Consider the following 27,506-nt stretch of genomic DNA (forward strand, 5'->3'; position numbering starts at 1 on the left):
AACAGGTGTTCTATTTATAGCACACTGCAATTTGTAACTATGCTCTGTGAGGTAAAGGGTAAAAGCTCCTTTGCAGCAAAACAATTTTGGGCATGAACTATATTTTCTAATATGCCAGAAATGACTTATTGCTTTTTTCTGCACTCGTATTGGATAAAGAAGTACAAATTCCCCCAACATATTAAAGTGACTCTTGTACTGTTCAGTGAACTTCTTTGAGCATGATAAACAAATTCTAAACTGGAATAAAACAATTATTATTATCGTTATGACTCTATGGTCACAAATTAAGAAACAGAAAGAAGTAAAACTAACATGTTTTGTAAAACTTAACAAATAATTATCAAAGTTAATAAAAGAAAATTTGAGAGATACTTACAGTATTATGAAGTGAATCCAAAATAATCCTGATAAAGTTCTATGAGAGTCCAAAATAATGAAAAGTTATGAATAAATTTCAAAACCAGAAATGTACTGGTCTGCCAAGAATTGTGATGTTGTCAAGATGGTATCATCCAGAACTCCTCTGAATAATTCACAACAGTTCCAGAATAATATTCAAGTCCAAATAATGAACACTTTCTACTGCCACTGAACAGTCCAAACAAATGTTTTTACAACATAAAACACATCTGCAGACTTAAAACAGGTAAACAAGAAATAACTCCAAAATAGCATTGAATCTGATTGTCCAGTTCTTCCCTTATATACACCTTCCATTGCAACTATGTGTTTACAATATATCCCCACATGACAGATCATACTCCTCTCCCTCGATAACTCATGCACAACAGGGTCCACAAACATAGACCGCACTATAAGCAAGGCGGAAGTTACCAAGGGACCTCCAAATATTGAGGAAATAAAAATCACTTTGACATCAAGAAAATCGGGGGGGGGGGGGGGGGGGGGGGCGGGGCGGCGTTTGGGAATTGGGCTGTTTAATAACTGAATCCACATTTTACAATCACAGCGATAATAATTTTTAGTAATGCGCTTTTTCTAATGAAGTTGTTCAGTATTCTGTTTAAATAATAACATTTTTTTCCCTCAAAATATCCAACATATGAAAGAGCGTTGCAACTGGTTTGAACAACCATCACGTGTACGCGAAAAATCTGTGTATTACGTCACTGCTTTTTGTTTTCTTGATGAGTCTGGTTCTCGTAGTGGTATATAATAGTATCTTGTCAAACTGGTAGTCCACAATTTGGGAACTAGACTAACTGTTGATACACCACCAAACAAGATTCCTTTTTTTTCAAAAACACGTGACATTTAATTCGTGACATGCCTACATTAAAACTAAAATTTTTATTGTTCAATTAGTACAATGTTAATGTTGTGATTTCATTGAAGTAATAATGAAAGTTCTTATCATCCCTGAGGATATCTATCAATGCCAGTTAACAAATTCTCTGAAAGTTGCTTGCCCACAATGGACCGTATCTGTGAAATCAAGCCCTTTATTTTTTACAAAGTATTCTTTTCACTTTGCTGCCTTGTTAGTTTTGATCATAGTTATGAAAGAGTCGGTTAATTTAAGGTTGTTTCAGTTACATACACAATAACGTTTATTACAGTGTTCAATTCATCAAATGAAGCGAGTTCACCTGACAAACGACTGAGGCCACTAGATTTTAAGTTAGTCCGATTTTTGTGCCTTTTAACTTTTCTTTTATTCCACCTCCTTTTTTTTATTCAAAAGACATAATTAACGTGATAATATAAAGGAGGCCAGCTTTTAATTCAGTGCAACAGTACAACAAATACTTCTGCAAGTCAGTTATCAAAACACGGTCGTCACTTAATTAGGTTCTCAGAGAAACGCTCACGGACATAGCTGTTACGGTAGATTGACACATTTTATGCTTAATTACAAAAAGACACATTGCACTTATGATGGAACTAGAACACAAATTTCAATTGATAATTTTTTTTTTTAAATTTGTATTTATTTATTAAAGTATGCCTCCACCTGGCGTGACATTTTTATTGATCGAAATTTCCTTACATATCGTTAATTGTGGTGTACTAGGAATGTTGTTTCGAAAGAAAATGTAAAAATTTTTATGAGTTATTTTTAAATTAGATATTTCATAGTGTTGATTAAAATTTCCAGGTCCTATCTACCCTTTTCAATGATAAAACGAGCGATACATCAAAGTTTCCATTACCAATTTTGATCACGATTTTCTTCAAGTTCAACAAATAGGGATACATTTTTGGGGTATTTTCAGGTTTAAAAAATGGAATCCATGCCTGACACTGCATTATAAGTGGGTTCACGAGTTATCAGGGCGCAAGTTATCAAGGGACTGGTGTACCATTCATTTTACTGCAAAACATTTATTCATGTGACCGAGCCAAACCAATGGAAAGTTACTTCATTCTTCTAAACCAATGAGAAATTAAGCCAACGTCATCATTAGGACTATTATTAGTACTTGTCAACACATACATAAGCACCTATTTATACATCCTATTTAATTTACACTCTAAACAGACTCAGGTCAAGTAAGTAAAAGAGTTAGTAAAAGAAGATATTATGCGCAATTTACAGCCATGAATAAGAATTACAAAAATTAGATAAAATCATGTACCAGGAGTTATTTTGATATAACAGATCCATAATAAAGTGCTAATAACATATACAGGTTTAAACTTGAATTGATTTAATTAGTGTTTAATCATACACACAATTTATGACTCTATAGTCCCTGTTATTTTCTTTTTGTACAACACGGCTTGTGTATATATATATATATATATATATATATATATATATATATATATATATATATGAAACACAAATTTAGACATGTTAAACATAAAAAGGAACATTGCTATTAACAAAACCCATGCCTTGAACTCAATTAACACCCTTTCTTAAATATGAAGTCACATCTAAGGCCTAGATTTCAATTACCATACTCAGATGTAAATTGGAACCAGCTGCTAAAGGATTTTAATTATGTGTCTATATAAGAGCTGTAAGTAAATTTAAGTTCAAATATTTTTTTTTCAATTAATTAATGCTATACCCAACAGTCTGGCTTGACTAATTTTATCTTCGTTTCTGCTGTATTTTGCATTATTTGTACATCTTCCCATGAATGAAGAAAAATGCATGCAATACCACCCTCTCAATCCATCCCAATAGTTTTGCATATAGGCTACTTTCTTATGTACTATTGACTTCAGTGTCATATAAAGATTGGTGTTGGGACATTCATGAACATATGAATATAGATAGGATGGTGGGGCATTAGTGTTTTATGAACACATGAAGAATGATAAGGTGGTAGGACATTAGTTTCCTATGAACATTTGAACACTGATAGGATGGTAGGATATTATTTGATGAACATATGAAGAGATTGGGTGCTGGGACATTAGTGTTCCATGAATGTATGAACAGATTTCTGGTTCTTTACTAAACAATACATATCATCTCATTTAAACAAACTCCAAAGTCAACTGAATGTTACTGGAACCACACACAAAAAACTCCCACTGGCATGGATTTCACCTAAACAATCCAAGAATTGACTAAAACAACCAGTGTAAATAAAGTTTATACCTTTTTTTCATACAAACTTTGGCTAAACTCTTTTCGGTACATGTATGGTAGTTACATACTTGTGCATTCAAGCTGTGAGAAAACTTTTAAATTACAACTCATGGTAAAGAATGATTGATGATTACAGGACTACCTAAATATCAAAACATTAGATGGCTTAGGTATTTTTAATCAAGATGAGGTGTTAGGAAAGTTTTATAAAGAGGAATTTCATGCTGAAAGCCAAACACAAATACAGGGATTATTATGCTGGTAACTTAGAGAACACCGTATGATAAAGGCTGATTGAATATTAGGTTTCCTTCTGGAGACAGGGTGAAGCATTCTAATTCAAATCATGAATAAAGCAGCCAGCTGTCTAGTTTAAAAACTTGTAATATTACACAGACACACACAAAAAACAAATCAGGCACTGAACTGAGTCTCGAATCTCGTCAAGATATACCATGTATAATCGCATATTATTTGTATCCAACTGCAAACTTCATAGACCCAGAACTGGATCTATGCAGACTGCTAGGACTAATCAGTAGAACAACACAGACCCTGATCTACCATCACAGTAAGTGACATTAGATTAGAGTTTATGTTGTTTGCAGTTGGTGTGTGTATATATATATATATATATATATATATATATATATATATATATATATATATATATATATATATATATATATATATATATCCCCAACATAACAGTAACAGGATATTCTGTTTACATTAGTGACACTAGTGCAATGTCATGGAAAGTAAAATCAATAAATGAAACCAAAGTTCTTCTAAAAGCAAGGCTGAGTAATTTTTTTTATTTTTTTTAAACACTGCCATAGGGAGAAATACATTCTTTTCAATCCTGAAATTCAAATGGGTATTGAATATTAATTTACTAGTATTTAATACAAAAATATATTTTTGCTATTATTTATATTTAAGAATAATATGGATTACTTCTGGCCTTTACCAACCAGTGTCTTCACAGTACAGGTTGCTATGGTTACATAATGTATTCAACAGTTGAGCATATGCCAACACTCTCTGAAATAATTTTTTTAAAATTTCTATCAAGCGTGTTATGGAAGCTACATATGAAACACTCTTACCATAGCATTTTGAAAGTAAACAAAATCCAGACTACAATTTCCACACAAGTTTTAAACTTAAGTTCCAAGTCATTTAATAGGTAGATTTCAAGTCAGACTTAAATTTCAGCCAATCAGATCACCAGAATAAACCTAAGTTCCAAGTCATTTAATAGGTAGATTTCAAGTCAGACTTAAATTTCAGCCAATCAGACCACCAGAAATTATGGAATTCCATCACGCCTTATATAAAGTCATCTGACAAATGCCAAGCTTTTAAAAAGCTTCTTAGTCAATATCTACAGAAACAATCATTTGTATGATTTTGTTTGATTCAGTACTAATACTTTTTTTTAAACAACACTGTTATCATGTATTCACCTATAATGTTTTACATCATTTGTATGATTTTGTTTGATTCAGTACTAATACTTTTTTTTAAACAACACTGTTATCATGTATTCACCTGTAATGTTTTACATATTTGCTACTACTATTTGTATGAATCCTGTATGTACTCATCCTTGAAACCTTGTACATATTTTATTTTAGCAACAGATCACTTGTCAAGCTTTAATCAGCATTGTTGTCAAAAGACACCTCATCCTGTGAAAACTGTTCATTATATATATATATATATATATATATATATATGTAGAAAGCCTCATGGAAGATTAATCAGTTGACCAAATGAGCTTCTTCTTTAAATAAAGTCACTATTTTATTTCAAAATCAGGATTAAGGCCGGACAGAAGATCTGCTTGTAAAATCCATGCCATGTCAACATTTCAGCAATTGGCTGTCAAGAATTAAGGAAAACATAGACTAAATAAAAATTTTAAAAAATTATGTAAAGAAGTCCAAGACCATAAAATAGATATCACTGAACAAAGGAAACTTAGTACCGACAACTATAATAATGAACTATTCCTTTCATACTTCTCAACTGTGTCTTTATTCAACGGGATCATTTGCCAATTGACACTTTGCAAGTGCTCCTGTCTTCTAGATGAACTGTCTGAAAACTGCTTTATTCACAAATTCAATTACAATTCCCTACTTGAATGGTTAGAGACAGGCAAGCTTTGTTATTCCATACATTAAGAAACCTGAGACAACTTCATCTATCTATAATGGTTAACCAAAGAAAAATGAAAAAATGGGATCCAGTCTAAGTGTCTTTACAAACCAGTCAAGGTAAAAACAACAACTCAATTCCTACTAAATCATGTCTGCCCAAACCACAATATTTGAATGTTGTTTATCACTATAATTTTTAGTTTAACAGATTTGGTTTGCATTCTCCATTCATTAAGACTTCATGTAAATTGGCAAGAAAATAAAAGGCACCTTCAGTAACTCTTGCTGAAATACATATATGTAACACACTATACAAGAAACAAGCCATAACAAAACAAGCTCTGTAATGCATTTCATCACATGGGATTTATATATGGTTTTGGCATCCCGTGATACTTACATGATGAAGTAATACATTTTGTATCTATCATATCCATCTGTACATGATGCAGTGATACAGTATCTCACATATTCAGCTTACATAGAGTGATACATTTTGTATCTATCATATCCATCTGTACATGATGCAGTGATACATTATCTCAAATATTCAGCTTACATAGAGTGATACATTTTATATCTATCATATCCATCTGTACATGATGCAGTGATACATTTTGTATCTCTTATTTATCTGTACATAACGCAGTGATATATACTGTATCTCATTTATTCATTGTACATGATGCAGTGCTACACATTGTATCTCATACATTCACCTATACACACTGCTTCAAAAGTTCCAGCCCAAACAAGGACTAAAGACACTACTTTTTTCTGTGACCCTGACCCTTGACCTAGAGACTTGGCAAAGGTACATGAAACACTATCTAGTCTTCACATATAACTTAGGAAAATTTCATCAAAATCTCTCAAAGACTTGCAATGTTATTGCCCAGACAAGAAAATATTAACAGATTAACAATGACACAAGCAGCACATTTGTATATTTTATATAAATTGCCTGCAAATACATAAGGAGTTTTGTTGAATGCATTCCACTTCCACAAAGCAATTTAATCTTAAGCATTTGATTCAATGTGTTGCTTCTGCTGAAATCAAGTGTAGTCCATGTTGCATAATGGTACATTTGATTTATATAACAGTGCTATCAGGACAAGTTCTGGATGTTCTGTGCAAGTTTAAAATGATTGAACACTTGGTTGAAGGAAGTCATACTTTGAATGAGATTTGGCTATTAGGCCATTAGACACATTCATATTAACAGTGCTTAAGGTTCTGTCTGGTATCAGTGAGTCTGTGTTTAGTAGTGTTCATAAAATACTCTATGATCCATTAAACTGAAATAACAGATAAAAAAAAGAAACCAAAATTAGTTCCAAACCAGGAAGTAAAATATCTAATTAATCAAATTCTTATCAAGAGCTCATAACCTAATGTGTCTGATTTAATACATGTACAAAATGATTACTTGTTAGACAGACATTACTGACTATACTCACTTACAAGATGAATCAAACAGTAAACAAAGATCTTGATCTGCCCTAGCATAATGTGCCTGCAGATTATGGTCTATGATGTCTGTTCTACTGATTACTGTTAACAAATGGCACAGATCTACCACTGCATTATGTGCTGGCAGATCCAGGTCTGTGCAGTACTCTTTCTTAATTACCTAAAATATGTTGCCAAATTTGCAATAATACAAAATAATGTTCAAGTCAAGAAGAAAAATCATAAAAGCTAATACACAAAGTCCTTGTGTGAAAATGGCTATAATGACAGCTAATTTTGGTGTAATTTCCTTCTCGTTTTTCTATAAAAGGATTAATGATTGGAAGCAACTAAAAAAATATAGGTATTCACCTTAAAATCTATTTGATTTGTTCTTTTATGCAAGGGTTTTTGGAGTTAAAAATTCATTGAAATTAAGTTACATTTTAAATCTGAAGATGATGCCAAATAATTGAAGACTTTTTATTTTGATTTTAAGTATGATTTAAAAGGCTTTTATGCAAAACTAAATGCAATACTTCTGCAAGTCTGAATTCTAGAAGGTAAATATTTCATTTCTATTACGAAAAAATGACGTCTCGTCTGAACAATGTGTAGGTACTCTTATTCACAAAAAGGCCATGGTCTACACATCAAAACCAAGATCAAAGCATTCGTAAGGATTCATCCAGAGTATAAAGAAAATCCATCAATGGGATTAACAAGTTTTCTATGACTGTGACCTTGATCCAAAGTCACTGATGCAAACAAGCCAGTCACAGAATGAATTGCCTCACCTTCATAACTCATCCCAAGTATGAAGCATCAGGTTTTGAAAATATAAGCAAAGAAAAAGGCTTCAACCAAACCCTTAAGCAGATTTTGTTACATTGATCCCAAAGTCAAAAGAAGCAAGTGAGAATGCCATTAAACTAAATGTCATTTCATAATGACTGATCCCAGGTATAAAGAAAATCTATCAACGAGTTTAGGAAATGTAAGCAAATGAAAAAAAAACAATAACCAAAAGCATCAAGAAAATTATTGATGACTGTGGCTTTGATCCCAAGGTCAAAGAAGGAAACAAGCATATCACAGAGTGGATTGTCTTGGCTTCTTACTGATTCATGCCAAGTATGATTAGAATCCATCAAGTGGTTTTAGGAAAAACATATGAACACAACTGCAACAAACTAATGATGCCACCACTGCAGAAGTGACTGCTTTGTATTGCTTCCCACTTATGTGGGTGGTTCAACAACCATTAAAGAATAAAAAAAGTATTAAAGATTTTTATTAAAAAATAAAAAAACGACTCATTTAAGATTACAAAAACAGGAATGGGTGAATGAAGAATTATATGAAGATAACATTCATAATTTAATGAGCAAATAAAGAATATAACAACTTATAAGACATTTTTGAATCAATAAAATGCATCCCAAGTATTTAACACTGCAAATGTGACCGTGTTATTTTAAAGAGGACAACAATTAGGCTGAGATACAGTTAGATAGATAATTAAAATTATTAAAATATTACCTGACAAACACAGATATATGAACAGACCAAATGACAAATAAATTAACATTGCACAGTAATAATCAAGGAAAGAAAGCTACAAACTATAAATTCCTTACCTGAAATTAGTAACTTTCACAACTGAACATGAAAGATGCAGTTTCTCACTACCTTGAATTTATGGTCATTTATTATCTCCAGGTTAATATTTAGATCCAGCACAGAAGAGATTGACCACGAACATGCCCTTAATGAACTAACAATGTGTAATGGATTATACTATCACTGTACAGCCAGGTAAGATACCTTCTAGAACTGAACCAACTGAGAAAACTCCCGTAGACCAGTCACTCTTTGGGCCAATACCTGTCTGTTCTAGACATACATCCAGGTAGTAATTCATTGTAGTGCTAATTACTATGTATAAAGGTAAACCGTGTGAGCCAGTGGCATGAGGTAGACCAATGCCCTCTTTATTGATAGTAAAAATAAATAATGAGAGTCTTGGCTCTACTTTACAACCCCAACCATTTCAATTTTGTATCAGGTAATGCTCAGTACCTTATCGACCTGCAAGAGTGATTGATGCCTGTCAAGGGGTCTACCTTCCCTGATGCTAAGTTTTCTCACAAGTACAAGAAGCATACATTTTTAAGTTTCACATAATTTTATTCCATATGTCAATAACAATACTACTGTTACCATATTATCACATCTTTGACTGATAGTCTCTGATTATGCCAAATAAGACCCATTTTCCTTTGTTACCATACTGTTACACGTTCAACTGCTAGTACTGGATTATGTCAAATAAGGAGACTAGATTTCCATTGCTTCTCATGCTGATCGTTAATTTAAAAAAATTCTTTGCATACTATCATACCAGGAGAAAATCCTCCTGATTTTTGGGGTCATACCATGCCTACCTCCCAATTTCATATCTCCAACTTCTTGTAGAAAAATCCTGATTTATTAGATTATGTCTGTTTATTTTTATTTATCCTTAAAAAAATCTGCATAAATAGATAATATATCTATCTGCTCCACAGAAGCCATATTCTATTTTATCACCCGTGACTATTGTTGTGACGAAATAATTATTATTACATTACGAAGATTTTTTTTGGTCATTAAATAGAATGTTAAGTTTAAACATTACTCACAGCAATTTATGATTTGTAAACCCTACAATATTAAAACCAAACAATAAATCACAATAATAAAATTGTCAGCAGTTAGCTTCAATCCAAAGAATGATCAATGAATGCACAAGGGAGGGGGGGGATAAAGTGCATTGCAGGGAGAAACTGCAGTTCCTTTGAGAATTTCAAGTGTATTTGACCCGGAAGATAGATCAATAGTTAGTTAGTGAAAACAAGGTTTTCAAAATGTCTCACAAAACCTATTGATTTTAGGTCCCAATGTCCCTGTTGTTTTTATTAATCCCTACTTGGCTTTTGAAAAGTTGACTGGATATGTGTTGGTGATCTTTATTTGATAGGGTATGCACACGCAAATACATGCACAAAATCAATCATACATTTTAAGTAAAACTTTAACATGATCATTCAAATAACAACAGTGAGTCAGCTTCTTAATGTGCAATCAATCAACAATCATGGTTCTGATTTTACACATTTCTTTAATGTTGTCATTATAAGATTTGTATCAATTTACTGCTTAGCACTGCTACAATATCAAAACCAAATTTATAGACACAATAATCAATCTGCAATTCCTGCCTAACTTAAAACCTGTCCAATCTAAGATTTTAAAGCATGATCAATGGCCAATACCATACTGTATGTAATTTCTTTGAGCATATCATCAACCAAATAGTAATTACCGTATATACTTGCATATAAGCCCATTTGCGTATAAACCGATCCCCCCAACTGAATAGGTATAAACACTAAAAAGTGCATGACCCAAGTATAAGCCTACAACTCTGAGACATCTCAAGATGCATAATGTAAGTTCTAAATGCATTTATTTAGGCAAAGTTATATTTTTTTTAAATTACATGTATACTTATCTCAAGTTTAGCGTTCATGATTATTAAAAAGAAATGGTATAAACTTGTTTGAAAAGTAATTTATTTAACTTTCTGTTTTCTTATTGTTTCTGCCTAATTTTGATTTGTGTATAATTTGATCGAACGATGACAAGAATTTAGCATTCATGAGTTGCTGTAACACTACCTCTCACTTTTGACTTGATTATTGTTGTTTATGCATTATTGCATTGGAAATTATATATCAGTGCACTGGTAATTACGCTTTTACTTAACTTTGAAACTGTAAATACCTAACTCATTAAAATGTAATCCTAGTATGACAAAATAACGAATAAAAACAATACGGTTCAATGCTAATACCGTAAAAGCTGAGTTGTAGTTTGCTTTGATGTAGGCGACCATACATCATACCTGTCAACTTTCACGCCAGAGGAAGAAAAAAATTCCAGATTTTTGGGGTCGCTCCACGCCTACCTCCCGATTACATAATATTTCCGATTTTTGCTGGGAACTCCCAATTATTACATTATGTCTTCAATTTTCATTTCTTCTAAGCAAGAAAAGTTCCACATGTTCTGTTGTATCACCTGTGAATTATTGTGGTGACAAAATAATTACTTTTCTATAAAGAATACGATTCTTCACTAAATAGAATGTTAAGTTTAAACATTATTCACTTAAATTAATGATTTTCTTTTACCTCTACAATAATAAAAAAATATAAAAAAATAAAAAAATAAAATAAACCAGAACAAAAAAGTAAACCACAACAATCGTCCACAATTAATAAATCGAAAGAATAATCACTATGAATGCTCTAACTCCATATGCTATAGCGCCATTCCCACGAAAGAAACTTAAACGAGTGAACACCTGGCATTTTTATACTGTATATACCAATGATAATTACCATGGTTAAAATTATAAAAGAAGGAATGAAAATATATACCACGCAGAAAATGTGTCTTCAAAAAAATAATTCAGAATGCATGTTTTATAGTAATCATTACTAAATGCTTTACGAGTTTACAATAAGGGAATATGGCCAGATATAAAAAGAGGGGAAAATAGTTGTCACATGTATGGTACCATGAGGCTGGCTATTTTGGTATGCCTTTGCCCCCGTTTTACAAAACTAAGTAACTTTGGGGGCATAGAGTCCTCAACACTAATATACTTTGGAGTTGTAAAGCATCATGACTTGTGGATTTTGAAATAACATAACTTTGACAAATTTAAAGATATCTGGCTGGATCAGGTGTCAAAATCAAGGTTAAAAATAAAATGTTACGACTAATTGACTAAAATGTGCATATCTGATACAACTGTTAAAATACAGGTGCAAACAAGTAACACAACAGGTAAAATACAAGTAATTATCTATTTACTTGTTAGAAAACTTATAAAGTTCCCAAAACTTGTTCAACTGACCCTAGATGTACTCATGAATAATTCCAGTAGCAACACAAGTCTTTCTTTGAGGTATATGACAGGTAGAAATTAAAAATTCCATAAAATGCCTTGATTTCATCCAAGGTGATATCGGTCCACACACCTGTATCGCCTTTGGCACGTTTAATCATCGCATTCAAATTCGTTAGACAGACAATGTTTCCAAAAACTTCATCTGAATAGAATATTTGAAAATATTCCAAAGCTCTCCTGGAGCCATCTAACACTCGGTTGGGCCCAACTCTCTCAGAAAACTGAAACAAATCTCTTTGGTTTTCCAACTTTGTCCAAACAAAATTACGTGGAGCGCTCATTTCCTCTGGTTCAAAACCTTCAAAGTCCTCTTCATCATCATCACTGTTACCCACAAGCACATTCTATTGCCTCTCCAGACGCCTTCTCTCATTTTCATCCAACTTTACTAGGTCAAAATTGGTAAAATCCTCTGATAATTCAAAAGTTGCATACAGGCTAAACTCAAGAGATAATCCAAATATAATATCTACATTAAAAGTAGGAAGTTATCAGAGGTATCCCAAAATTTATATAGTCATGTACTATAACGTTAGAGAAGAACACTGCCCCAGACCGGTAAAGCGGTCCATAGTGTTTATGGACTTACTTCCCCATGACCGGAAAACCAGTCCTCAGTGATGAAAGGGTTAAGGAAAAAAAGACAACTACACACCAATGTACATGTATTTGTACTTGTATAGTTACTGGTCAAAATTTCGTTATCACAAGCCAGTTTCAGGGTTTTAATGATTAACTTGCCTGAATTTCTGTTGCAAAACTTAAGAAATTCGCCAACTATCAACACAGGAGATGCCAAAACATCAAGCTTTCCATTATGTGGAAAGTTATGATGTTCGTTCAGCTAAAACACAAAACTAAAATTGATTGATGATGATCGTAGTTGAACTATATGAGAATTTTAGCCTTTATTATTACCAGTCTTAGCAAGCATGTAAATTATGATGGTTATGTGCATTGTACAATTAAACGTGTGTACCTTTTTAAAAAAATTACCTCAATTTGTAGGATTGCTAATATCATTGAAAATGGGTAACTCGTGAGCGCGTGATTCAACGTAAATGAAACAGCTATTAAGGGCTAGCTAAAATGTTAGCTGGAAGAATGCAATTTGGTCGAAACAATGAATAAAGCAAAATCTGCATTTAACATGTTTGGGAATAAGTAAGGATTTAAGTGATGCTATGCACGTTTTGCACTGTGTAAGTACTCTTCATTATAGTTCAGCATGGTCTCCCTGGTAAACTCAACCAGTCCACGAATTATGATGTCTGCATTTACCTTTAATTAACTTCATGTTGGAGAAATCAGAAAATACGCACATGCAAAATAATAACAAAATCAATCATAGTACTGTGTAACAGTTTAATAATTGTCAGATCCCCAAACATTAATGTTTTTTTAACATGCCCATGTCTTAGGACATGGACAAAGTCACTACTTCTTGTCCCGAGATTTACAGCCATTACAGTAGTCAACAAAAAATATCTAAAATTTGTCAAGTTTAAACACTGACCCGCAGATAAGCCGACCCCCCCCTTCTTCCAGGTCTTTATCTTTTCCTAAATTATTCAGCTTATACATGAGTATATATGGTAGTAATAGTAACTAATCAATAGTTGTGACTCCTTTCTTTCAATAGCTGCATGCCATGCAAAATGCTTGACAATTCTGCAAATAATAGTTTAAAATATTTTATTGACAGTCATGTTTGTTTTAGTGGCTTCTGCCAACTACACACATCCCAGTTTTGTAACACAAGACTAAACTGAATTGTAAATTTCTATGATTCTGTTCTGTTGTATGGCATAGTTATTAATTTTGTTTCAAATTGGGCTATATCTTCAACATGTCCACACACTGGCACTCTAGGATAAAATCAGCAGTTTAACATGTCTTTGAGGTAGTTTGAAGTGCTTTATATTCAGATACCAAGACACTTTAAAATCTTGAGTTCTAAGTCTAAAAGATACAACCCATCCTAAGGCATCAATTACCTGACTCTTTATCTTCATATAAAGGTCATTTGACCATAACGGAAAAAGTTGTTGTGTCTCTTTAGAGTTATATTCTAGACAGGTATAGCTTTGGTTGTATGATAACTTGCAATATTCTCACATACAAGTTAGATCCAACAACAAATTGCATAATAAACATACAGATATGGGTCTAAACAACTTGGCAAGACTAGTCAGTAAAACACTGCACACAATCACCATCTGGCACATTATGTGGCAGCTGATCATGGTCTACCTCCAAATGCAAACAGCTATGACCCAGATTTGCCAGTACATCTCATTCTATGGGCTTTTTTCACGACTTATCAGAAGGACTTATTAAATATACCTTGATCTTTCGGTACATGTAACTACAAAAAACAGAGACCCAGATCTACTGACACATAATCCTCTAATGGATCTAGGTAACATAATTTGTTAAGATCAATCGATAGATCGAACAACACAGACCTAGTCTTCTAGTACATTAAGTGGAGGCACATCATGGTCCGTGTCCAACTGCATACAGCATAGACCTAAATTAGCCAACACTTAATGTGCCAGCAGATCTAGGTCTATGCAGTTTGTTAGGCCTAAATATAAGAACTTACAACATAAACCCTGACTGGCAGACACATGGAACTGCAAGCAACACAGATTTAGGGGCAAGGCAGTTGTTAGGAACTTACAAGTTTTACCCTGATCTGACATACAAGTATATATAGTACATAGTGGAACTCCGAGCTAAATTATCACATGAAATAGATATCAATATTTTTAGTATGTATAACGAAATATATTTCACATGTTAGCCTGAGCTTGAGAACGTTTTCATTATCACAGGGACAAACCGAGTCATCCAGAATCAAAATCCACAAATGGAATTAAAATTTATTTGTGACCAAACAATGTTCCTTGGAAAGGCTATTGTTAACTCACCAAAATACATAAATGAAACAATGAGATTTCTTAAGACTTAATTTTATTATTTCCAGTGTGTGTGTGTGTGTGTGTGTGTGTGTGTATATATGAGGGGCCCCGAGTGGTCTAAAGCGTTCTCTGTTATGGATCACTGCCATCTCACCTCTGTCTGCGCCAGTTCAAGTCTCGGATTCAGCCAATCTGGGTATGTGAGAAAGCTTGCCAGTAGCTTTTCATGAGTTGGTGGTTCTTTCCGGGGTTTTCCCAGGTTCTTCTCCACCATTAATACTATCTTGTGCTGAAAAATGTCGTTAAACCCCACAACAACAAAAGTATGTATGTATGTATGTATGTATGTATGTATGTATGTTGTTGTTGTTGTTGTTGTGGGGTTTAACGCCATTTTTCAGCACTTGATTGGCTATACATGGCGGCCAGTATTAATGGTGGAGGAAGAACCTGGGAAAACCCAGGAAAGAACCACCGACCCACGAGAAGCTACTGGCAAGCTTTCTCACATACCCACATTGGCTGAATCTTAGACTCGAACCGCCGCAGACAGAGGTGAGATGGCAGTGATCCGTAACGAAGAGCGCTTTAGACCACTCGGGGCCCCATGTATGTATGTAACAACAAAACTATTAGCAACAAATGTTTTCTTCTGTTTTGTTCAAAATTCTTTTATACCAAATCAGAACAAAACATGAATGCTTCCCAAATATTTTTATGTGTACAGTGTTAAAGGAACTCAATACATTTTGGGATATACATTATCAATGGAACTTAAAACAAATTGGGATAAACAGAGTTAATGGAATTGAAAATAAATTGTGATATGTACAAAAATTGCATCTAGAAATATGGACACGAGGATGTCCGTGAAAATAGTTTCAATCTGGGTTTGTGACATGGAAACATAAATTGAACAGCCGCATTGAACTCTAGTTCAACCAGGTTAAGAGTACATGGACAGTATCGGAATCGGTTCTTACACTGGGGAAAAAATACTCCAGTCCAGGATTATGAGAACAAATAATCAAATGATGCTCACCTCAGCTGATGCCAACTGAAAAGTTAGAATCGTCACTGATCTAAATTCATCAGAAATTATTTCTATTTCTTCTGAATGAGTAAATCCAGCTTCTTTGAATAATGATAAATGAAGATCATGTGTAACCTGCATTGTAAATCAAATTCAATGCCAATTTTTGTTTCAAACATTTCAGCACCCATAAGCGCAGCCAAAAATTTAAAGTTGGACTACACTTAAAAGCCAGTGTATCCAACATTTATCAGCAAAAGTAAGAAATGACGCAAACAAAACAGTTCCCACTGATGCATACGACATGTTATATAAATGTACTGTACTTTTTTTATAATGTTTACTCAGTTATGAACCTAATACTGCTATGAACTTTTCCACCGCTGTCACAGTTCAAATATTTGTATGTCACTCTAGAAACAAAATATAAATCCATTCACAAGCAGGACATCTGACACCTAAAGCATGACAGTTTTTTTTCATCTGACGGGGAAATAATGGAGAAATTGCTTCCTTAATTACATTGATCAATTATCTATACAAAAGTTAATATCTGGACAATAAATTACTCTAAAATAAATTCCAAATATAAATGAAAATTTTTTCTTAAAAAGGTGAAACATAAGCCTTTGGACTTTTGTTTACAAACTGATGTCCTTACAAACTATATTGTAAAGGAATGTAACACAATTTGTACGTGATTGACATGGCAAGACAATATCCACCTTGCATACTGCATTTGCAATCTGATAAGGGTTTGATGACTCTGAAAAGTAGATCTTTTACTTTGAAGAACAATAAAACATACCCACACAGACTAGTGAACAAAATGTCAAGACAATGAGAAAAAATATTTACTTCACTATAAATGACATTCAATGCCATTACTGGCAGTAATTAAATGCTTGTAAAATATTTACAGATTTTGTAACTTTTTATATATATATATATATATATATATATATATATATATATATATATATATATATATATATATATATATATATATATATATATATATATACATACATACATATATATATATATATATATATATATATATATATATATATATATATATATATATATATATATATACATGCACACACACACCATACTGCATGCTATTTTTCGTACATGAAACAATAATTATTAATTTCAGTGTATGAAAAATTACATGTAAAATAAATAATTATCATTTGGTTGTACTGAACATGCATGAAAAATAAAGGGATTGGACCTGAACAAGTTCTACAAAACACACGCTACTTGACAACCTAACAGTACAAACGTATATTTTCTGTCTCATTCTGCTCTCAGCTCAAGAATCTAATTACAATAAAAACAAAAGTACTCAAAGATTGTTGTTGCTATTAGTGAACTAAAGAGAGAGGATTATGTCTTAGTGTGCATGCTCGTCTGCATTTAGAGCATATGTAGCTGTTACGTTGTGTAATGTTGGCAAAATGATTAAGATGGTTTGAATATGTATCAGTTATGGGTATTATTTATTGGTAAATTGTATGCAATGATAGGAGTCCACATTGTCAAGAAATTCATGCAACTTGTATTTTTACAGCAACAATAATCTCATTATTAAATTACATAAAAAAATATAGAACTTGATTTTTGCCTGAAAATCGAGTAGGAAACACATTTTGAAAGCTATTTCTCAATAGATCCGAAAACACCAAATCCCCGGTGCTCTTTCAATAACATACTGCCTAGTTGTGTTAGAAACATCGTTTTTCATTAAAATATTTGGGTTGTGCATGAGCAGAAGGGTGAAGGTTGGAGTTTTTTCCTTCTTTTTTCCTAATGGAGCCATTTTTTGGTCTCAAGACCACTCTTTATTCCAAATGCCCATCTTATCCTATTTTTTTGCAAAGGTTCATCTATCTGTTTGCAGTTCATACTGGTTTGTCTTAGCTCTGAGACCAAAAAGTCTCTAATCCGGACACAAAATCAGATTCCGACCATGGGAGAATTTTGGGTAAAGAAAAGTCGGATCCGAAAAATGAGTTTTTTAAAATCTATATTTTGTAGTGCAACTAGATATTCCATATTCCAGAATAACTGGTATCACTGTAGAGCTACATCTGTCTACTTTTATATAATACCAACCACTTTAGTGTATCATGCATGACCATGAAGCTACAGAGCTTGGCAGTAGGCTACTACCTCCTGCCCCGATAAGTCGTCGCTAGGGGTTAATGTGTTAATAAACACCAGTAGATATTGTGATGACAATAAGAGTGCTTATGCACATGTGCACCCAGAGGATATTTTTGAAGGGGGGGGGGCAGTCAGTCACAACTAGAAGAGTTAGTTTAGTAAGCAGTCTGAAACTAAAGCTAATATAAAGAGTTTTAAACAGAATCTTGCAACATATTTTCAGCTTCATTTGCATGATTAAACAAATTGGAATGGGGGGGGGTCACATGATCCCCTTGACCAATGCAGCAGGTGCCCATGCTTATGCATCAACCATTGTATTTTCTCACCATCAATTACATCAATTAATTTTTGTATTAAAAAACAAAATGGCAATACACTATTTCTGATCTTTTTTTGCAAACTATAATCTTCTTAGTAGAAATTATGTCCAATAATTGAATAGATTTTTTCAACAAAAAAAACCAAAGTGATATGCATGAAAAATTATGATACATTTAAATAATTATTATATTGATAACTGGATTGTGTATGAAAAATTAAAGGGTACGAAAAAATGCATGAAATATGGTATGTATGCATGTACACCTCTCCCTCGATAACTCGCGCACAACAAGGTCCACAAACATAGACCGCACTATAAGCAAGGCACGAGTTACTGAGGGATCTCCAAAAATTGGGAAAAAATTGCTTTGACATCGAGAAAACTGTGGGGGTGGGGGTGGCGTTAGGGAACTGGGCTGTTTAATGACTGAATCCTCATTTTACAATTACGTTGATAATAATTTTTATTAATGCACTTTTTCTAATGAAGTTGTTCGATATTCAGTTTAAATAAAAAAATTTCTTCAAAATATCCAACATAGAAAGATAGTTCCAACTGGTTTGAACAGCCATCACATGTACATGAAAAATCTGTGTATTACATGACTGCTTTTTGTTTTCTTGATGAGTCTGGTTCCTGTAGTGGTATTTAATAGTATCTTGCCAATCGGTAGTCCATAATTTACTAACTAGACTAACTGCTGATACACCACCAAACAAAATTCCTTTTTTTCAAAAACACGCGACATTTATTTCGTGACACGTCTATGTCGAAACTCAATTTTTTATTGTTCAATTAGTACAATGTTAATGTCGTGATTTCATTGGAAGTAATAATGAAATTTCTTATCATCCCTGAGGATATCTCTAAATGCCAGTTCAAGAATTCTCTGAAACTCGCTTACCCACAATGGTTCGTATCTGTGAAATCAAGCTCGATATTTTACGAAGTATTTATTTTGCTTGGCTGCCTTGTCATCTTTGATCACAGTTATGAAAGAGTCAATTAATTTAAAGTAGTTTCTGTTAAATACACAATAATGTTTATTACAGTGTTCGATTGATCAAATGAAGTGAGTTCACACGTCATACAACCGATGTCGCTAGATTTAAAGTTAGTCAGATTTTTGTGCCTTTTAACTTTTCATTTATTCCACCTATTTTTTTTTAAATTCAAAAGACATAATTAACGTGATAATACAAAGGAGGCCAGCTTTTAATTCAGCGCAATAATACAACAAATACTTCTAGAAGTCAGTTATCAAAACACGGACGGCACTTAATTAGGTTCTCGGAGAAATGTTAGCAGACATAGCTGTTACGGTAGATTGACGCATTTTACGTTGCAAGAGGACACGTTGCATTTATGACATATACACTTAAAAGGAACTAAACGATGGAACTAAAACACAAATTTCAATTGATAAAAAAATTATTTAATTTGTATTTATTTATTAAAGTACTGCCTCGACCCGGCGTGACATTTTCATTGATCAAAATTTCCTTACATATTGTTAACTGCGGTGTACCTGGAAGGTCGTTTAGAAAGAAAATGTAAAAACTTGTATAAACTATTATTAAATTTGATATTTCATAGTGTTGATTAAAATTTCCTATTTACTGTATTCAACGATAAAACGAGCGATACATGAAAGTTTCCATTACCATGCGATTTTCTTCAAGTTCAACAAATAGGGATACATTTTTGGGGTATTTTCGGGTTTAAAAAAATGGGATCCAAGCCTGACACCGCATTATAAGTGGGTTCGCGAGTTATCAGGGCGAGAGTTATCTAGGGAGTGGTGTATGTATGTATGTATATATATATATATATATATATATATATATATATATATATAGATGGGGGAGAGGGAGATAAAACAGTTACGAAGATTAATTCTGTTTGTGGTTTTTTAATAGTTTAATGCCATTTTCCAGCACAAGATAGGCTATATATGGTGACCAATATATTTTCTGTAGAGAAAAAATAGGGGAAGACCCTAGGAAGAACCAATGACCCATGGAAAGGCACTGGCAAGCTTTCTTACATACCTATGTTAGCTAAGCCAAGACTCTAACCAACGCAAACAGTAGTGTGATGTTTGTGATCTGCACAGGTGTGCCTTAGACCACTTGGCCACTGGGGGCCCGTAAAGAACATAAACATAAGGTGTGTAATGAATAGTGCCTTATACACAAAAATGTCAAAATGAATACAGAAGATAGACCAATAATTGGATTAAGAGTCGGACATGTTTGTCAGTAGGAATGTAGATAGAAAGAAGCAAGAGCATAAAGAGAGAAAGAAAGGGATGATAGTTAGAAAAGGACAATCAGGATCGATTGATAGATGCACGGAGGTATGAAATGAAATTTGACAAGAGTTCATGACTTGTCATGTCCATTATGTAAACAGAATCAAGATTTTTTTTTTTTTGGGTCTGATAAAATAAAACTTAAGTAAAGGTGATCATTTAACTAATACAGCACAGTTTTGAATGAAAACAAAATTGGAGAATTGGACTCTTTTGGAGTCAATAATATTCCCATCATACCACCACGAAATGACATGAAGAAAATTGTCCATTACAGTGTAAACAATTTGGTTCATTATTATGGAAACTAAATTTTCTCTTGACCGAGGTCAAGGAAAACATGTATTCCGACTGAGACTAGAAACTGCTTAATGTGCAATTTAATGATGGAGGGTACTTAACTACTAGTCACTGCACCAACTTTACAACAGTATCTCAGTTATTTCCCTTTCAACTTATACAAATCAATACCACCCAAAGAAAAACAAATCTTCCGTACCAATTAAATCAGTACTTAAAAGAATAAAAATAAAGCTGCTGACAAGTGAATATTACATCTGTTCATTCCATGAATTCTGACTGCAAGACAATCTGAAGGCATACGCAGGAAAGCTGCCAATGGTGGTTTAGCCAGACTTGCCTAAAAACGATTAGGTGTAGAATACATTTGTGATGCATCTTTATGTTGCATTTCCTAATTCTTCAGTCCAAGAAACTGAGATGATAATAATAATAATAATAATAATAATAATAATAACAATAATAATAATAATAAAATAATAATAATAATAATAATAATAATAATAATAATAAAGACTTTATTTAGAGAAGTTAACTCAGTTACAGCTATCTTGAGGTCTTCTAGCTGTAATGTACAATATATACAGTATACACAAAATGATGTGATAAATTTGGTTTGACTCAAAAGAATTAACTGATTCTAAAAACCAAAGTTTCACATCTGAAAGATGTGCATAGGCATCTGTGAACACACGTTTATAAAATATCTTCCTGTATAGAAAAATTCAACTGTCAAAAAGATGAAAAAGTACAGAAGAGCAGGAGGTATTTAAATTACAATAACTATTCAATTGTTGTAAGATTTCATCCATTTGTGACATTGATTATGGAAAGAAGAAATGATAGAAGCCTGCATTTTGTCACCATGAATGTTGTTCCATACCAGTGGACCAGTATATTGAAAACTTTTTTTAAAAAAATAATCCTTTCTTTGGCCTTGGTATAATGTAATTTTTACTTCTTACAGACTTTAAATCTGGAGTACCATCAGCATCCCTGTAGTGAGAGATATTTTTTTAGGTAGATTGACACTTTATACATAAATTTGGCCTTTCCAAACAAAATATTCTTCCATGTATTGTTAAAATTTTAATATTATTCACTGCATCCTGAAAATTGTATATACACTGATCTAGAATTAAATGTTATGTCTTCTTCTGAAGTCTTTGAAGTTTTTTTTATGTCCGAATAGGAGTTATTACTCCAAATTACATTACAATAGTCCAGATATGGCTGAATACATTTTTTTTAAATAAGAGATGACCCTATACTGACAAGGAATATATGTTCATAAAGGTCAGTGGAAGAAACTGAATTTTCAATCTCAAGAGATAAGTCATTGATAAATAGAATGAATAACAGATCTGAGGATGGATCCCTGTACTAATCCACAATTGAGATTTTTACTTTCAGAACGTTGACTATTTAAAGATACTTCTTTTGCACTGTATCAGTAGAGTAATAAGTAAACCAGTTTTGGGAGTTTTTATTGGATTAAAAGATTTTTCAGTTTTTCAAGGGAACTATTAGTGATCAAAAGCTTTACAAAAATCAACCATAATGCTGCCAACCATTTTTCTTTTACCTAATGCTGTCATTCATTTAATCAATCATAGACATATGTTCAGTTTCATGAGTGATTTTGTCAAAAGCCCGACTGATTATCATAAGTTTGTAAGTGTTCATAAAAGTGGTGAAAAGATTAATGGACATATTTTTCTAGTAATGTGGAGAGACAAGGAAGGATAGAGATGGGTGTGTATTTATTTACATCATCTTTTGTACCTGCTTTATGCAATGGTATAACCTTGGCAGTTTTCCATGTCTGTGGAAATTTATTAGACCTAATGAAAGTTATAACTGCTACTTTGGCCTTTAAAAGCCAATCATATCAAACCTTGTAGCTTTACAATCATCCATTTTTTAAATATATTTCAACACAAATTCAGGACTAACCCCTCATTGCACATCTAAAGCTCAAATTACATGACAATGAAGACAATAGTAAATGAAAAACTAGGCAGGCAATGTTATACAACTGAGCAATTGCACTGAGCATTGTTGTTGTTGTTGTGGGATTTAACGCCATTTTTCAGCACATGATAGGCTATGCATGGCGGCCAGTATTAATGGTGGAGGAAGAACCCGGGGAAAACCCCGGGAAGAACCACCGACACACGAGAAGCTACTGGCAAGCTTTCTCACATACCCACATTGGCCGAATCCGAGACTCGAACCCATGCAGACAGAGGTGAGATGGCAGTGATCCGTAACAGAGAGCGCTTTAGACCACTCGGCCACTCGGGGCCCCTGCACTGAGCAAACCCTAACCCAATTATTATTACTGTTTGCACATTTAATTGAGATATACTGACACAGGCTGAAATGAAACACAGACCTTATCAATTCATAAACTGATTGATATATAGATATTATCAATTCATATACTGGATGGACACAGACATTATCAATTCATAGAATGGATGGTTACATACATTATCAATTCATATGCTTAAATATTATGACATTTTCATTCTAAAAAAGTTATCATTGACAACTATTGCTGGAAATGTACATTTAGCTCCCTATTCTAAAGAAACTCATCATTCCTAACCATTCCTGGAAATGTACATTTTACTCCTTAGTCACTCAATAAGGGTACGCCTTGACAAAGCTCCATACTGAACCTCTATAAATTACTGAAGGATACAGAAACTATGACACAAGTTTGGAATAGTATCTCTAGCTTTGGACACTGCAACAGGGGTGGTAATTTGCCAATCTTTAACACTGTGGTGTGCAACAGGTTTCTTTTGGTAAGAAATGAAAATCAGTAAGTCTTCTATTCAAAACAAATGCACTTCCAGCCACCATCAATGGTATAATATTGATCACTGAAATGTGGTAAAATTTTATTATAAACATTATATGCAAAATCACTAATGAAAATGAGCATTACAAGCAAGCCTTTCATAAAACTTAACTATTATTTTGATTATGACGACACTGCTGAAGCATGTATCAGTTTTGTACCATAAAGTATCATTTTGTATCACTTTGTACAGCCGTGTCACTTTTGTACCATAAATATCATTTAGTATCACTTTGTACAGTTGTGTATCACTTTTGTACCATAAAGTATCATTTTGTATCACTTTTACAGTTGTGCATCACTTTTGTACCATAATGTATCATTTCGTATCACTTTGTACAGCTATATGTCACTTTTGTACCATACTTATCATTTTGTATCCCTTTATACAGCTGTGTCATTTTTCAAATAACATAAGCTGATAAATAACTTTTCCTAACTGTACAGTAGATGTATTAATCCTCCATAAAGAATAATAAAATCAACAACTACCTGGTACATGAAAGATCTGCAAAACGTTAACTATCAATTTGATGTGTTAATCCTTTAAGATGGTTATTCAACAGAAAAACAAACAAAAAAGTGAACCAAATGGTATTCATCTATCTGTGCATATCGGGTACAATTGCATGTCAGCACAAACCTGGCTATACAGTGGCAATTACTAAGCATAATTCTTTAAATATACTGTGAGAAATTGCATCATTTTTTAGGAAGATAAACCCATTCAAATAAATGTAATGTGTAGTCCTTCAAGATAAAAGCAAAGACCTTAAACAGGCTGCACACGGCAAGGCACTCCTTGGATTAAAAGCTCAATTTATTTTGTTGAAATTACCATCTATTTTTATTCTAAGGACTAAAAATCATATTAAAGTTAATCCTAAGATTCATAATTAACTAGGATCGTGTGTGTAACACCACCCACATTATAGCTAATCCTATGATTCATAATTAACTGTATGATGGCACATGTGACACAACCCATATTTAGCTAATTCTATGATTCATAATTAACTGTATGATGGCACATGTGACACAACCCATATTTAGCTAATTCTATGATTCATAATTAACTGTATGATGGCACATGTGACACAGCCCATAATTAGCTAATCCTATGATTCATAATATAACAACGATCAAGGGTACACAACCTTTTTCGGCCATGGGCCAGATTGCATTTTCTAAGACCACTCGAGGGAAACAAACACTAATTTCTTTAATATAATTACTGTTCATGGGCCAGATTTCTGTGTTATTTTAATTTGTCCTGAGGGCTGGACAGAACATGTTTGTGGGCTGGATGCGGCCCATGGGCCAGGGGTTGTGCACCCCTGATATAAATAATCCTAAAAATCATAATTCATTACATAGCTGCCAGCACCAGAATACAAAAATACTGACTGCTTATGACAAAAATACTGATTTTAAAGAACAACTACTGATTTTTTACAACTTTAATGCACATGTAACTATTGACAACATCTATAACCATCAGTAAAATATGAAAATAACTTAATTGCTTAATGTCAAAGATGCACATGTTGCACTCTTGCAACTTCTGAATGGGCATTCTATTCCATTCAGGTGCCCATTCAGAAGGTGCAAGAGTGCAAAACACTCATATTCAAGACACAGGCTGTTAGGAGCCTTTTCCACAACTTGTTTTTTTCAATCATTATCAATTCCAATGTACCATCGTTCACTGAGGATTTGAATTCATGCAACTTTTTATTTTTTAATGAACTGTTTTCATTCTAGTACACAATTAATTCTTCATGATTTTACTGGCTGAAAAAAGTGTGCAAAATAAATCGCCAGCAACACTATTGTATGAAAAAGGAAGGTTCATTTCTAAAAGAAATTTAGTAGAACAAACTTCTGATCAAATTACATCAAGATTCTCTCTGGTATTTATAAACAACGTAAATTCATGCTGTGTTGTTGATGAAGCATCAGCAAGATGAAGTTTTTTTTATATAGCTGTTTCATGTTATGGATACCTCTCATGCCTAATAGTGAAATCACAAATACACAATTTGCAAAATGAAAGGTTTTCTGCTTTACTAGATGGTTTCACAAATCTAAACAAGATGGCACCAATGTCCTTCCAGTTCTATTCTCTCTTTTTCGCTGGAGAAAATTCTGAATCTTCTGCTTTCCTTTTCAACAGGACTAGAAGTTTAATATTACAAAAATAAGATACAGTGATAGCTGCAACGGCTTTGCACAATCCAAATTGGTGGTTAAAGACTGGTGTATTTTAGAACCCTCTATCCCTATATACATGCAATATGTTTACTCTCATAATGGAACCAGAAACCCATTCTAAACAGAAAATCGGAAGTAATTTTTTAAATTTAATTAAAAATCAGATTTTTAACAAGGAAATGTACAGCGTATTCAGGTCCAAAATATGGGCCAAATACAGAAAAAATGGGACACTTGGCAGCTACGTTATTATGATGGTGTGTGTGTATGTGTATCCCAACCCATACTATAGCTAATCCCAAGATTCATAATTAACTGTATGAAGGTACATATGGCCCAACCCATATTATAGCTAATCCAAGATTCATAACTAACTGTATGATGGTACATATGGCCCAACCCATATTATAGCTAATCCCAAGATTCATAATTAACTGTATGAAGGTACATATGGCCCAACCCATATTACAGCTAATTCCATGATTCATACCTAACTGTATGATGGTACATATGGCCCAACCCACATTATAGCTAATCCCAAGATTCATAATTAGCTGTATGATGGTACATATGGCCCAACCCACATTATAGCTAATCCCAAGATTCATAACTAACTGTATGATGGTACATATGACCCAACCCATACTATAGCTAATCCCAAGATTCATAATTAACTGTATGAAGGTACATATGGCCCAACCCATATTATAGCTAATTCCATGATTCATACCTAACTGTATGATGGTACATATGGCCCAACCCACATTATAGCTAATCCCAAGATTCATAATTAACTGTATGATGGTACATATGGCCCAACCCATATTATAGCTAATCTAAGATTCATAATTAACTGTATGATGGTACATATGGCCCAACCCATATTATAGCTAATCTAAGATTCATAATTATCTGTATGATGGTACATATGGCCCAACCCATATTATAGCTAATTCCATGATTCATAATCAACTGTATGATGGTACATATGACCCAACCCATATTATAGCTAATTCCAAGATTCATAATTAACTGTATAATGGTACATATGGCCCAACCCATATTATAGCTAATTCCATGATTCATAATTAACTGTATGATGGTACATATGACCCAACCCATA

General features: G+C 33.1%; 1 protein-coding gene across 3 annotated transcripts in view; it reads right to left on the bottom strand.

The window, feature by feature from the left end:
• The window catches only part of LOC149798257 (uncharacterized), a 298,006-nt gene that overhangs the window by 261,576 nt on the left and 8,924 nt on the right, over positions 1-27,506 (bottom strand). The gene's annotated exons all lie outside the window — the stretch shown is intronic.

This window comes from Sinohyriopsis cumingii, chromosome 6 (genome assembly GCF_028554795.1).
Source record: "Sinohyriopsis cumingii isolate HCF-2022 chromosome 6, ASM2855479v2, whole genome shotgun sequence".
Lineage (NCBI taxonomy): Eukaryota > Metazoa > Mollusca > Bivalvia > Unionida > Unionidae > Sinohyriopsis > Sinohyriopsis cumingii.